Raw genomic sequence first — 14,436 nt, 5'->3', positions numbered from 1 at the left:
GAAGAGGAAACCTGGACTCAGAAGGACTTTAGATTCTTATCTCACATGCTTTTAAAAAAAAATGACACTTCCTCTTGATAAAAAAATCATGCATGTTGTGGAAATGTTGAAAATTTTGAAAAACACATTAAAAATTAAAAGTAAAAAATATAGATTATACATGGCCAGGAGGATGCAACTGCTGTTAACATGCCATGGTATTTCCGTCGAAGTTTTTTATTCTAAAAATATATGCATGTGGTTGTTAATTGGAAGACACAAGCATTTTTATTATCCGCTTTTTCATTTTTTACTATAAAGTTGCCCATTTTATCACCATGTCATCAACACTGTGTTTATTAGCTTTCTTCTTAATCCTTGCCAAGTTGATAAGCCAAAAATCGTCTCATCTTAATTTTTATTTGTCTGATCACTAGTGAGGTTGGCCTTTGCTTTCCTTTGATTTAATGACCACTCGTATTTTTTTATATATATAATTATGTTTTGTGTCTCCTGCCTACTTTTCTGCTGGAGTATTTGTAGTTTTCTTGGCATTGAAAAGATTAGGGATATATATGAATATCTCCTTGGCCATATATATGTTACAAATATATTCACTGTCATTTGATTTTGACTTGGTTCATGGTGCCATTTAACTCTCAGAATCTTTAGTTTGTGTATAGTCAAATCTACCCATATTTTCCTTTTCAGTTTCTTCCTGTTTTTAAGTATAGAAACAACTTCCCCACATGATCCACCATCCAGGTTCATTTTCTTCAAGTTGGTATGATTTGATTTTTATATTTTAAAAAAAAATAATGCATTTACATGATTACAAGGCCAAATTTATAGCTTTATATATACACTCAGAGGTCTTGACTCTACCCTTGCCTCCCTCAGCCCCTCACTCCCATTCTCTGGAGGTTATCATTTTTATTATTGCCTTGTTTACCCTTCCAGTGCCCCCTTTTTGCAAACTTTAAAACAATTATCTATTTGATCCTCTGGAATTAATAGACAGCATTGCATATTGAAAAGGATTGTGTTTTTCCACTAAATTTTCTAATTGGTTATGATTAATATCAGAATGTTGATTTCTGAACATTTACTTTTAATACATTCATCTTGTTGAATTTTGAATAAATTGTCAGTTTGTTGTCTTAGGTTTTTAGATAGACGATCATATCACTTTTTAAATTTATACTGATAATGTCATCTACCTCCACATAGTATATTCTTACTCTAACTCTTATTTTGTTATATTGAAATAAACCACCATGTTTCTTTGTGTAAGTTTATAAATATAACTTATAATACTACTTATGATTTTTAATCATAAGAATCTTTTACAGCTCTCAAAGATAATGGCCAATGCCATTGGAGGTGCTGTTATCATTTATATTGGTTAGGATGGGCTAAGTTATGTTGCTTTAGTAAACAACCATGAAATCTTAAAAGCTTAGAACAATGAAGGTTTTTCTCTCACTTAGAGAAATCATGACCATGCATCGTGGGAAGCTCAGTTCTGTGTGAGCCAGGCTCCAGGCCCCATTCCATTTCCAATCACATTTTATTGGCCAAATCATTCCATATAACCATGGCTGCTTGAAAAGAACATAGAAATTCTATCCTACAATTTGCCTAAAGGAAAACCACTTGGAAATATGAGTGGACAGCACTAACAAACTACTATGTCAGTCTAAAGCACACACATCTATATACACACCCACAAATGTACATGAATAGATTCTTCACTGTTGATGATAGTTTTTAACATGTCTTGGGGTTTGGGTGGTGACAGAAGTAATCCATGTTAATTGTACTAACAAACTAGATGATTTTTATATAGACTCTCTAATCCAATAATGCTCGCCTTCCAATTCAAAGATTGAATTTTTTAAATTGATGAACTGTTGGGGCTTTTACTTATTTCTTCCCTTCTCCTTAGAGAGTCTAAATTAATTAAATTTTACTATAATTTGCTGGTGGATGATTTCCAAATTTAGGTTCATAATCATGTACAGCATAGCTAGTAATTTAATTATAAATGCAAGTAATCCCTAAGAGGCTATAGTTTGCTTCCAAATATTACTCATTTCAGAAAATTTGAGTAACCCATGCTCTAGAAAGTTCATTGCTTTACGACACTGATCAGCAGATGATCACATATTCATAAACGTCCAGTAATTACTAAATAATTCAGCCTGATAAATCATTTCTAATTGTGCCTAAGTCAAAGATATTATTTAATCTTTCTTCATTTGAGGTTAATTGCATTTATTATATAAAGCAACTCTTTGCCATGAGGAAAGTGGAATCATTCAATCCTCACCATCCCAAACAGAACAGGATCTTCCACTTCCATGGTCTCCATCATGCCCACGGGGTTGGCATACCTAAGACATGAAATCACATAGACATTCTCTTAGGAATCCCCCAAAACATGTCTGTGAATCAAGAGCTGGCAAATATACAATTATGGTTTCAAATCACTGGTTAGTAACACAGAAAACCTGCGTATTTTTATAGCATGCACTCCTTAAGAGATTTATCTATTGACGTTAAAATCCCCAGTAAAAGTTCTTGGTATGGAGGGTACCAGCTGTGGTAATAACATTTGTTAAGAACTTACCATAGCCCATACATCATGCTACGTACTGGCCCCACCTTCTCATTGAAGCTCTCATCTACCCTAAGAAGTAGGAACTACTTACTACTTTTATTTTACCAGAAGTGCACTGAGTCTAAAGAGAGTAAGGGTTTTAACCAAAGTCAGACAGCAGGAAGACCAGTTAGGAGGAATTGCAATGTCGTAAACTGTCAGGAGCTTGCAGGAGGTCACCATAGTGGAACTAGAGAGGAGGTAATTTGAGATACACTTTACAGCAACAGCATTGCTGATAGACTGAGTGTAACGGATAAAGAAGCAGCAGCAAACAGGAATGACTACCAGGAGTCTGGCTTCGGTACTATGATGATGGCACTTATTTACATGAGGAAGATTGGAAGAGAAATAAGTTGGTATGTGCCCCACCCAAAAAAAAAAACCCTTTATAATCGTAACACATGTAATGCATATAATACACACATATGCATATATACATCCTTTAAACATGATCCTGGAGGAGAATGTTCTTTCACTTGCTGTTTTTCATATTGTCCTAGTACAGGAGACCCTCAATCATGAGGATTTTGTTTGTTTGTGGTTTAGTTAACGATTTGGTCTGTTAAAGTAAGGCACACAATGCTGAGGAGAAATCTAGCACCAAACCACCCTTGAATGGACCCACCCCTCGTCTGGTTTCTATTAGCCTTAGCACTCAGCTAAGTTAGCATTGTTTTAAAAAGGCTATTCTTTGTCTGTTCTCCCTTGGAGTACATGTCTCACTTGTAACCCAACTATTTTTTGCCAGCCCAGAATTTTACTAATACTGAGCAAGTGCCCCGTTTTGGAAGACAATTCTGAATGCATGTTCCTAACTGTCATAGGGTGTCTTCTATTGTTTTTACCTTCACTGTTTTCCTTCACTGGTGTTTTTGACCTGTGTCTGGAAATGTCTGGTTTGTACCATTTTAATTTTATAAATGTTTGTGTCATTTTATTTAAATTTTAGGAAATAATGGATATTTCAAAGAATAAGCATTTGAACTCAAACAATTAAAGGGTAGAATTAAACAGAGCATGGGATGACCATTTGAGTCATGACCAAAAGGGCCTAGAAAAGCCTTTCCAGTATGCTCTGCAGGGATGTCTGTCCAGGCTCCAAAACATCAAAAATTTGGATACTCCCAAACAAGTTCTCGGCCACTCAAAATAAACCACCAAATCTGAGGAGATGATATACAATTAATTCTATCAGTTTTTTGGTTCACTGTAGATGTAAAACCATGTCCGGCCTTCATTTGCCTGCATATGTGAATAGCCAAAGAGCTCTCTCTGTCATGTGAAGAAAAAGGGAGCAAATCTAATCACAGGTATAAATATCCTTCTAGAACCGCACTTTAGATAGCATGGTCCATGGAACAACAGTTCCTTGGGATACTAACAAGCGTCCTGAAAGAGAAATAAAGATCTGTGGTCATGTAGCTATGCTAAGTTAAATAAGTTTAAACTATGTTCTTTATATAGACTTCACTATATCTTTAACATGATATTAATATGCATTCTGAATCTCCAATGCAATATTAAATATGCTCTTAGCTGTTTCCCAAATGTATGTAATCACAGAACCCTATTTTTTGAGAAATCTTTTGTGACACATATTTTGGGACTCTCTAAGGGAAAGAAAAACATAAATCAATGTTTAGTTGAAAAGACAACCTCATTTAAAATGAGCAGATGAAGGGAAGGCCACCATTTGGATCACGGGAAACTAACTCCTCATACCTAATATGGAGCCCATTTCTCCATTTGGTCGCTAATACTAAGATTTGTCCTTGTAAGGGATTCTCAGCACCTGTAAGTAAACACCTGTAGTAAATTGACCCTTAAGCATTATCATACTACCAACTGTAATGAAACCAAGTCTTGGACCAAATTCTGTTTCATATGCAGGCATTTATTAGATAAAAATTTATTAACAGCTCTTACAGCATGTTGTTAGGTAATGCCAGAGAAGTCCTAATTTTCTTTTTAGATGTTGTCACTAGCACCTTGAGTGAAGTGTTTCTTCAAGGCATACCTGACAACATTCCAGAGGAAGGATTCCAAAAACCTCAGAGTCCATATCAGACATCCTTCAACTAGAAATCCTTCAACTAAGTGGCTGGAGGGGCACCTGGGTGGCTCAGTGGGTTAAGCGTCTGACTTCAGCTCAGGTCATGATCTCACCCCTCGTGAGTTCGAGCGCCGCATCTGGCTCTGTGCTGACAGCTCACAGCCTGGAGCCTGCTTCGGATTCTGTGTCTCCCTCTCTCTCTGCCCCTCCCCAATTCGGGCTCTATCTCTCTCTCTCTCAAAAGTAAATAAACATCAAAAAAAAATTAAAACAAAGTGGCTGGATACAGGACAATTGAGGAGTCAAGTCTCAGGCACTGTCCCTAAGGGAAAGACTACAGGCTTTGCTGGATTCTTATGTTCTCTTTATTACAGCTCATAGAATGGCTCTAATATTTTAGTCAATCTATGTAACTATATTAATTTTCTAGGGCTTCCATAAGAAAAAGTACTACAAACTGGCAGACTTAAATAGGAGAAACTTCTTTTCTCACAGTTCTGGAGGCTAGGAGTCCAAAATCAAGATGTCAGCAGGTTTGGTTTCTCCTGAATCCTCAGAAGGCCATCCTGCTTGCTGCGTCCTCACACGTTCTATCCTCTGTTCATGCACATCCCTGGTGTCCCACCGGGTGTCCAAATTCCCTCTTCTTATAAGGACACCAGTCATATTGGATCAGAGCCCACTCTAAAGGGCCTCAGTTTAACTTACTCATTTCTTTTTTTTTTTTTTTTTAACGTTTTATTTATTTTTGAGACAGAGAGAGACAGAGATGAACGGGGGAGGGGCAGAGAGAGAGGGAGACACAGAATCGGAAGCAGGCTCCAGGCTCTGAGCCATCAGCCCAGAGCCCGACGCGGGGCTCGAACTCACGGACCGCGAGATCGTGACCTGAGCTGAAGTCGGCCGCTTAACCGACTGAGCCACCCAGGCGCCCCTAACTTATTCATTTCTTTAAGGGCCCTGTGCCCAAAGACAGCCACATTCTGAGACACTAAAGGTTAGAGATTCAACCCATGAATTTTGGGGAAACATGATTCAGTCCATAATAACATCCTAATTGCTGATTGCATCAAAGCAGCACATCTAACGTCCATCTTGTTAATTCGTAAGTCACTAATTTTCACAGGAAGGACCCACTACTGATTTTTACGATGCTAATCAGTAGTTTCGCCACTTCTTTACACCACTGGCTTTGCCATCAGTCAGGTACGAGGGCACCAACTGACAGAAGCTACTAGCAAGGGAGGCTGGTGAAATAAGTTTCTGGCTTTTCCACTTGGAGGTGGGGACTTATATAACTGGGCTCTTTCTTTGCAGTATCTGTATTGCTCCCCATATTTCAGCCTACGCAATACGATATCACGGGTGTGCCAGCTTCAACTCTAGGGGCAGCCAATTACATCAGTAGAGAAGCCACACTCAGGGCTGGTTCTACAGCAACGTTCAGGATGCAACACCAAACAAATGCTCCAGCTATTCCTAAACTCAGCAGGGTCCTTACTGGAGCAACCTGGAGTGGGGTTTGGCTGTATTTTATTATTTTATTTTTTAAATTCTTTAATGTTTATTTATTTTTGAGAGAGAGAGACAGAGCATGAGCGGGGGAGGGGCAGAGAGAGAGGGAGACACAGAACCCGAAGCAGGCTCCAGACTCTGAGCTGTCAGCACCGAGCCTGATGCAGGGCTCGAACCCACGAACCGTGAGATCATGACCTGAACCGAAGTCGGATGCTTAATCGACGGAGCCACCCATGCGCCCATATATTTTATTATTTTAGGTGGTCGTCTGCCTCCCAGAGATTTGGTGCATTACCTCACAGATAATTCTTGAAATAATTCCTGTCTATGCTTAAAGTGGTCAGAATTAGTTGCTTTACAGTCAAGTCATCTACCAATTCTCGGATGTCCAGAAAGCACATACAGTGGAGTCATCTTCTTTCTTACATAATCAATCACAGGTTGACCAGCTGACCAGCCTACATTTAGGCATCTTGGACCCAAAGCAAGGAAGAGAGGAATTTGAGATTTATATTATATCATAACTGGAATGTACTGTAGCAATCATCTAATACAGATGAAGAAACAGAGTTCTAGAGAAAAAAGATTTCTCAAGATCACACTCATGTTCATCCTCACCACCAAAAGGATGTTGTAAAGTAACCCCTGGGGCGCCTGCGTGGCTCAGTTGCTTAAGCACCTGACTTCAGCTCAGGTTATGATCTCGCCATTCCCAGGTTTGAGCCCCACGTTGGGCTCTGTGCTGACAGCTCAGAGCCTGGAGCCTGTTTCAGAATCTGTGTGTGTGTGTCTCTCTCTCTCTTTCTGACCCTCCCCCACTCACACTCTGTCTCTTTCTTTCAAAAATAAACATTAAAACATTTTTAAGTGGGGCGCCTGGGTGGCGCAGTCAGTTAAGCGTCCGATTTCAGCCAGGTCACGATCTCGCGGTCCGTGAGTTCGAGCCCCGCGTCGGGCTCTGGGCTGATGGCTCAGAGCCTGGAGCCTGCCTCCGATTCTGTGTTTCTCTCTCTCTCTGCCCCTCCCCCATTCATGCTCTGTCTCTCTCTGTCTCAAAAATAAATAAACATTAAAAAAAAAAAATTAAAAAAAATTTTTTTAAGTAACTCCTATAATTCATTCCATAATTTTCAGCGTAAGAATTCTTTTTCTTTATATTTAATCTCTAAACCTATTAATGTCACACTGGAAGATGAATACAATACATATTCCTAGTTGTTGGGGCTTTAAGTTAGGAGACAACAATTTTCTGTTTCACTCTAGACTCATAATCCATGGTGGTGGAGACAGGTATCAAGAAAAGAAAACACAGCTGGGCCTTTACTAGAGACATGCCTGGGCCAAGTTGTGCTACCTGTGCAACCTTTCACCTTGGCAGGGATCCCCCAGCCTTGGCAGTGATTCATCAGAGGGTCATCTGGGCATGTCTTGCTCTGTCCATCTCCATTTCACACAACAACTCAGCTAGGCTATTAAGATCAGCATCCTAATACATGGCAGTGGAAACTTCCCTGGTTGGGGGACCAAGAGAACAAGACGCTTGTGCCTGAACCTGGCCCACATGTCCTCCCCAACCAGGCCCAGCTAGCCAGGAGAGGCACTGTTGTTTTTTTATGGATGTCATCCGGGGTAATTCATTCCTCTGTGTTTGCCATTTAGCCATAACTGTGGTTGGAGAGTTTTTTTTTTTTCTTTGAGTTTTGTGTGTGTGTGTTTTAAACCTAAACTGTTCAAAGAAAATATGTGTTGTTCTTGGGCCTCTGCAAAGCATGTTTTCTGAATTAGATGCATTTTCACAGAGAATTAGTCTTAAAACCCCTGTGAGCTTAAAAATAGACCAAGAACTAACTGATTCCTCTCTCTTTGGAATTTAAAGTGTTTTTGTGAGTGGGTATTGATTTTTCTTTTGGGGGTGGGTGCAGAGGGAGTAGCATAATGAAGCAGATCAAGAAAAGAAAGAACAAAAATTTAACTATTTCCATACTGCCCATACTTTGAGACTTACTTACGTTGATAATAAAGCTTATCCTGGATATTCATTCATTTATTCATCCACACCTTCATTCACAAAAGTTGACTGTGTACCTATCAAGTTCAAGACACTGTGCTAAGAGAAATGGAGCATTTAAGAGCAGGATATTGATGTACAAACAAATTGAAGGTACCCTGATTTGAGCTTCTGCGATTTTTGACTAATTAAAGCTCAGGAAAAGTGGTATCTATGTTGCCAGCAAAACTGCCAACAAAGGAGTTATCAGACAGAACAATCCACAGTAAGTTTCAGCAGCCAAGAAAGCTCATTTCATTATACCCGTCCAAGGAGAAAGTTAATTACTGGCTTTGGTTAATTGCTCACCTGGCTCTGTGGTATTATCTCAACACAGAAGGCAAGAGAAGGCAAGAAAGAGTTGAAAGAACAATCCTTCCGAAATACACTGGAGAGAATCAAAACTACCGATGTTCCTCTCTGGGACCCTTATGACTGGTCAGATTCGCTTGCCCAGATCCTAAAGGGGCTTAGTGGAAGCAAAAAGGCTAGGTGTGAATGTTAATATATTAGTTAGTCTTTCTTCTGTATGGAAATGTCCAAGCCTTTCTGAACAGAGTCTTTCAAGACTCAGCTTATAAATCTCTGTGACCTCCGCACCCCCAAGCCTCCCCACACAACCAAGCCAGCCCAGACCCCTACTCAGCACTCCCACACATTCATACTTACCCTTGCAGTAAGCATTGGGTATTTGTGGGTCCCTCTCCTTCACAGGCCTGGTGGATACATGGTGGGTCTTTGGCACATAGCAGGCACTCAAAAAATGATACATACTACGAAGGTAATGAAATACGTTTTCAGAGCATGTATGTACAGGAAAACATAAACAAACACTCTCTGTGCACACTGAAATAATAAACACTACGTTAAATGTGGTTTACATCCATAAATAGAAAAGATTTGGCAAACGGCAACAACAACAACAACAACAATGTATCTCACAGGGTGCACGTAACCTGCCACATCTTCCAAATTACCGAAAGAGAGGTAATTAGCCTAAAGGTAACTCTCAACTCTGATCACTAAGAGTATAGAGCCCATTTGTTTTTAATAGCAGGGAGCATTTAAGAACAGGATGTTGAGACACGTACACACATGCACATTGGAGGCACCATGATTTGAGATACTGAAATCTTGGATCAGCTAAAGCTCGTGTTGATGGAGCTCACTCCTCAAACTTTGCAAGACTATCACATGTAGAAAACCTGTGACGTTATAATGAAAACTTAGACAAGTTCATCTGCAACATTAGTTGGGTTACGTAATTACTATTCTGCTCTACAGTAATGAGGTATCGGCAGTAAGCAATTCATGTAGATTATTAGAATAACTAGCAAAGCCAGGTCGTACTTTCCTTTCCCCCTTCTGGCTTCATTTTTTTCTCCAATGTCTGTAGAAGGGTCAGTGTCTATGGTATTCCTGACATCGTGCACTTAGCAATGCCTACCACACATGCACATAAGCACAGGCACCAAAAGACGGAGATCCTATGCCCACTGTCCTGATGATCTTTGACATGCCTGCCTCTGTTATCCTGGGGAGTGCTCCCCACTCTCCCTCCCTCCTCATTCCCTCTCAGATGCCTCGCCTCCAGGGGAAGAGTCAAGTTAGGTGGGCCTAAAACGTATGTAGTTTGGGAAGTCCTACGTAGGAAAAGTATTACAAACTTATGGGTTCAAAATCAGGGGAAAACGGATGTTCGTTTGCAATGAGACAAGTCACAGCGAACTAAAAAATACTTCACAAATACCACAAACATCACGAAATCCGGAAAAAATAATAGAGTATTTGTATTAGACACTTCTGCAGTGCTTTTCCACAGACTACCTTGTGGCTCCATACATTTAAACCTTTGTCTCTGCCCCGTTACACACATGTATCCCACGTCAGACACTACAGGACACACGCCACGAGGTCGCCTCTAACCCTGAACCTTCATTCTAGGACACCAGGTAGGCAATAGTAACGTTCATGGAAGCTCCTCCAATGCAAGGAGGGCTAGCAATTACTTCACTACACAAATATATCTCTCTACCACATCCCTTTCACCAGATCCAAAACCTGCCTGTGGCCACTGTAACTCTCCAACATGAGAAGCATGACAGAGGCAAGTTACGGTGAAAACGTCGGCGGCGCTGTGGTTAAAATCTTACTTCTGTTTTTTGTTTTTTCTCAAATGTTTATTTATTTATTTTTGAGAGAGAGCGCGCAGGGGAGGTGCAGAGAGAGGGGGAGAGAGAGAGAAACCCAAGCAGGCTCTGCGGTGACAGATGAGGGACTTGATCCCACCAACTGTGAGATCATGGCCTGAGCTGAAACCAAGAGCCAGACGCTTAACCAACTGAGCCACTCAAGCACCCCTAAAATTTTACTTTTGTGCATGTTAGTGAACGTACAACCGTGAGTCATTGCTAGAGCCTCTCCAGGGCCTTGGAAGGAGCCCAGGCACAGGAGGAGCCCTGAAACTAAAGTTCCATCAGCCTGTTGATAAATCCACCACCATCCCCCACCCACACCTCCTACCATGAATCCAACCTTTACCTCCCAGGTTTGACAAGACCATGAGGCTCAAGGTGCCAAGCCCCATGCCTTAAGGAGGACAGACAGACTGACAAGGGAAACAGGAAGGGGAATCCAGAAGGTGCCCTCTGCCTTGGGACACCTTGGGACAAAGAGGGATGGGGGCAGCGGGTTGAATTCTGATGGAAGTCAGGACTTCAAACTCAAGCAAGGGGACTCAAGGTCACTGGGTAATGAGCATCTAACTCATTAAGATGAGAAGGAGAAGAGGGGTGCCTGGGTGGCTCAGTCGGTTAAGCGACCGACTTCCGCTCAGGTCACGATCTCGCGGTGCGTGAGTTCGAGCCCCGCGTCGGGCTCTGGGCTGATGGCTCAGAGCCTGGAGCCTGCTTCCGATTCTGTGTCTCCCTCTCTCTCTGCCCCTCCCCCGTTCATGCTCTGTCTCTCTCTGTCTCAAAAATAAATAAACTTTAAAAAAAATAGTTTAAAAAAAAGATGAGAAGGAGAAGAGAGGGGGAGGAGGCAGGGGAAAGAAGAAGAGAAAATGAAAGAGAAGAAGGGAAGGGGAAGGAAATAAAGAAGAAAGGGAGGAAGAGAAGAGAAAAAAGAAGACATTTCTTCCGTGTACACCTCTTCCCTGGGAAGCAGCAGTGTTTATCTGTGTGTCATAATAACATTTACAAGCTTTCTTCAGACTATACACTCATCCTCTTAAATTAGAAAGAGTGAGAGTTCTCTTGGCTCGGCTCTGCAAAATGCCAGTTGTCATGATCTCACCAATAAAAAAGGGGGAAAAGGGGGAAAAAAACACCTCCCAAGAGACTGATATCACTTAAAACAAATGCCCGGTGGCCCTGCCATTTGGTCAGTGTCCACATTCCCCAGTGGCATGTGAGTTTTTCATCCAGACTGAAATTGGACACCAATCTCCATGTCATATGCAATCTTCAAATTTCTCCACACAATAGTTGGAGTTTTCTTTATGTTTGCTTGTCTTACTCTTTTTAACTGACTCTCATAATTTTTTTCCAGGAAAAAAAAAATAACAGAAAACTTGGAAAGATCACTTAATCTGGACTGCACATGTGAAGACTGTTCAGAAAATTTGAAAAATTATAATTTATAAATGGGTGGCTTGAAGTAGCATGTTGAACCTCAGAAAAGTTAAATTCTTTGGGAGGAATGTGTTTAATCAGCATCAGGAACAAACTCCCTCACGGAAGTCCTGGAAACTATCGTTTCATAGCTTTGCAGTGTCATAGACTTCCTTAGTGACAGGGACCCCTGGAAGCCACCTACTTCCAGATCAACTACCATCCATGCCATTGGTAAAGACATTCAGAAAACATTTCACAACCCATCCCAGGAACATTCCAAAGTGTCATAATCCTCACTTTAAGGAAATCGTTATTTCCAAAGATACTGCCATTACTCCACACACGTTGTAAAAATAAATAGACCAACACCTTTACACCCTCAATAAGGAAAAAAGGTACAGAATTAAAGCACATTCTATTCCACTGCAAGCTAACTTGTCTGTTCTTTTTCCAGGCCTTGAACCACCTGTGAGGCTCTCAGACATGACCCAGGTCCTCCCTGGGCCCTTCAGTTGTGAGCAGAACAACTAAACTTCTCACTCTACAAAAGATTTGGTTGCTGATGGGCTGAAGGATTCTTTCATAGTTCCTGGAGAGCCTGCAAGTCAGAGTTACTCTAGTTCCATAAGAATCAAAGTGATTCTTAGGGGCGCCCGGGGTGGCTCAGTCGGTTAAGCATCAGGTCATGATCTCATGGTCCGTGAGTTTGAGCCCCGCGTCGAGCTCTGTGCTGACAGCTCAGAGCCTGGAACCTGTTTCAGATTCTGTGTCTCCCTCTCTCTCTCTGCCCCTCCCCTGTTCATGCTCTGTCTCTCTCTGTATCAAAAATAAATAAACATTTAAAAAAAAAATTTTTTTTTAAAAACAAAGTGATTCTCCATCGTGTCCAAGGCTGGGTAAATCTAAAGTGATGGTGCATTTCTAAAGCACTTGGCAATCCCAGCATCGAGCCAAAATGTAGCACCTCTCCCAGAAGCAGAAGTAAGTATTACAGAAAAGTCAAGAGAGAGAGTCAGGAAACCACAAGAGTCAGGGACTCTGAGGAGAACAGAAAGAAAAACAGACGCAGCTTTGGTCAACAAGCTGTGTTCAGCATCTTCTGCTCTGCCCTTCCCTCCTCCCTCTTCCCTTCACCTCCTGGTCTCCCACCTCTCATACCCTGTTGGTAAAAGGCAAATTGGAAAGTTCTTCTGCTGATTTTAATACTGAAACATCTTTGAAACCATATGAAATGAATCTCGAACAGCAGAGTGCTATCAAGGGAAAGACTGAGCTGGAGGTCAGGGCCCCAGAGCTGTTTTCTGGATTTCCACCACTGACAGGCTCTGTGACCTTTCTCAAGTCACTTCACCCCTCTGAACCAACTTCCTCATCTATTAACTGAGTGGCTGGACTAGATGGCTCTTTTTTCTGACTTAAAAAGTTCCAGGATTTTATTTTTGGAGGAATTTCAAGTGCTGGGAAAGAAACAAGACACTGGGAGGGAGGTGTTCTTCGGATGCATTACACTTACATCGACCAGTGATTTCCCTTCCCCTTATCTGTAAGGCTGCCTTTGGAAGTGCACCCTTCTTGTGAGGTGGCAAACACAGAAAAGAAAAAGTTCCCGCACTGAAACCCAAACCAGCCCATACTCATGAATGCTCCGGAAGGACACTGAGATGATAAAGCATAAAAGTTGCACAGAGTATAAGGTCTGAGGATCTGATGCATGACATGGTGACAACAGTTGATGCTACGATATTATATAATTGGCATTTGCTAGGAGAATAGAACGTAGGTATTCTCACACGCACCAGAAAGGTAGCCATGGGGCGTGATGGATGTGTTCATTAACTCGACGGAGGGAACCCTTTTGCAATATGCACATATTTCAAATCAGCACGTTGCACGTGTATTGCCAATATCTGACCATTTTACTTGTCAGTTTTACTTCAAGAAAGCGGAAAATAAAAGTTGGACAGAGAGAAGAGTGTGAAAGGGGAGCTGAAGAGGCTGCTGCGAAACAAGGCTTTCACCATCCACCCAAGTTAGCCCTGCACCCCCGCCCAGAGGACCGACGGGTCTTTTGTCAAAGATGGCATTGGAGGCCTGTCATTATTTCTGCTAAGAGGAGTCCCCTCACATCCCTTTCTTGCTAACCCTCCCCACTTCCATCTCTGGGCCCAGAGGCAGAGATCTCACCACCTCGTTTTTCCATCTTCTCACCCCATGTCCTCGATTTCCTAGCAGGTCCATTTGCTAACTCCTTCCCTCGGGGTGAGCTACTCCCCAATAGCCTTTCCTTTGTGTGTATCTCAGCAGTGCCGGGTATCTGCAATTAGTGGGCTGCTGGCAAAGGCACAGGAAAAGAGAGAATGGCACAACTGCTCCAGAAAGCATTTGAATAATGTCTGTGCAGAGTCCTTAAAATATTTTATCCTGTGACCTATTCTCATTTCTCTTATCCTAAAGAAGCCAGAAGAGGTGCAAGCAAAGTATGAGTGAAAAGGCAATTCAGACAGATGGAAGAGAGCTGCACGCGTTGGGACGTTTGTGGCTCTTAGTAACAGGAACA

Source organism: Prionailurus viverrinus, chromosome B3 (assembly GCF_022837055.1).
Source record: "Prionailurus viverrinus isolate Anna chromosome B3, UM_Priviv_1.0, whole genome shotgun sequence".
NCBI classification, from domain to species: Eukaryota; Metazoa; Chordata; class Mammalia; order Carnivora; family Felidae; genus Prionailurus; species Prionailurus viverrinus.
This window is presented reverse-complemented; position numbering follows the sequence as displayed.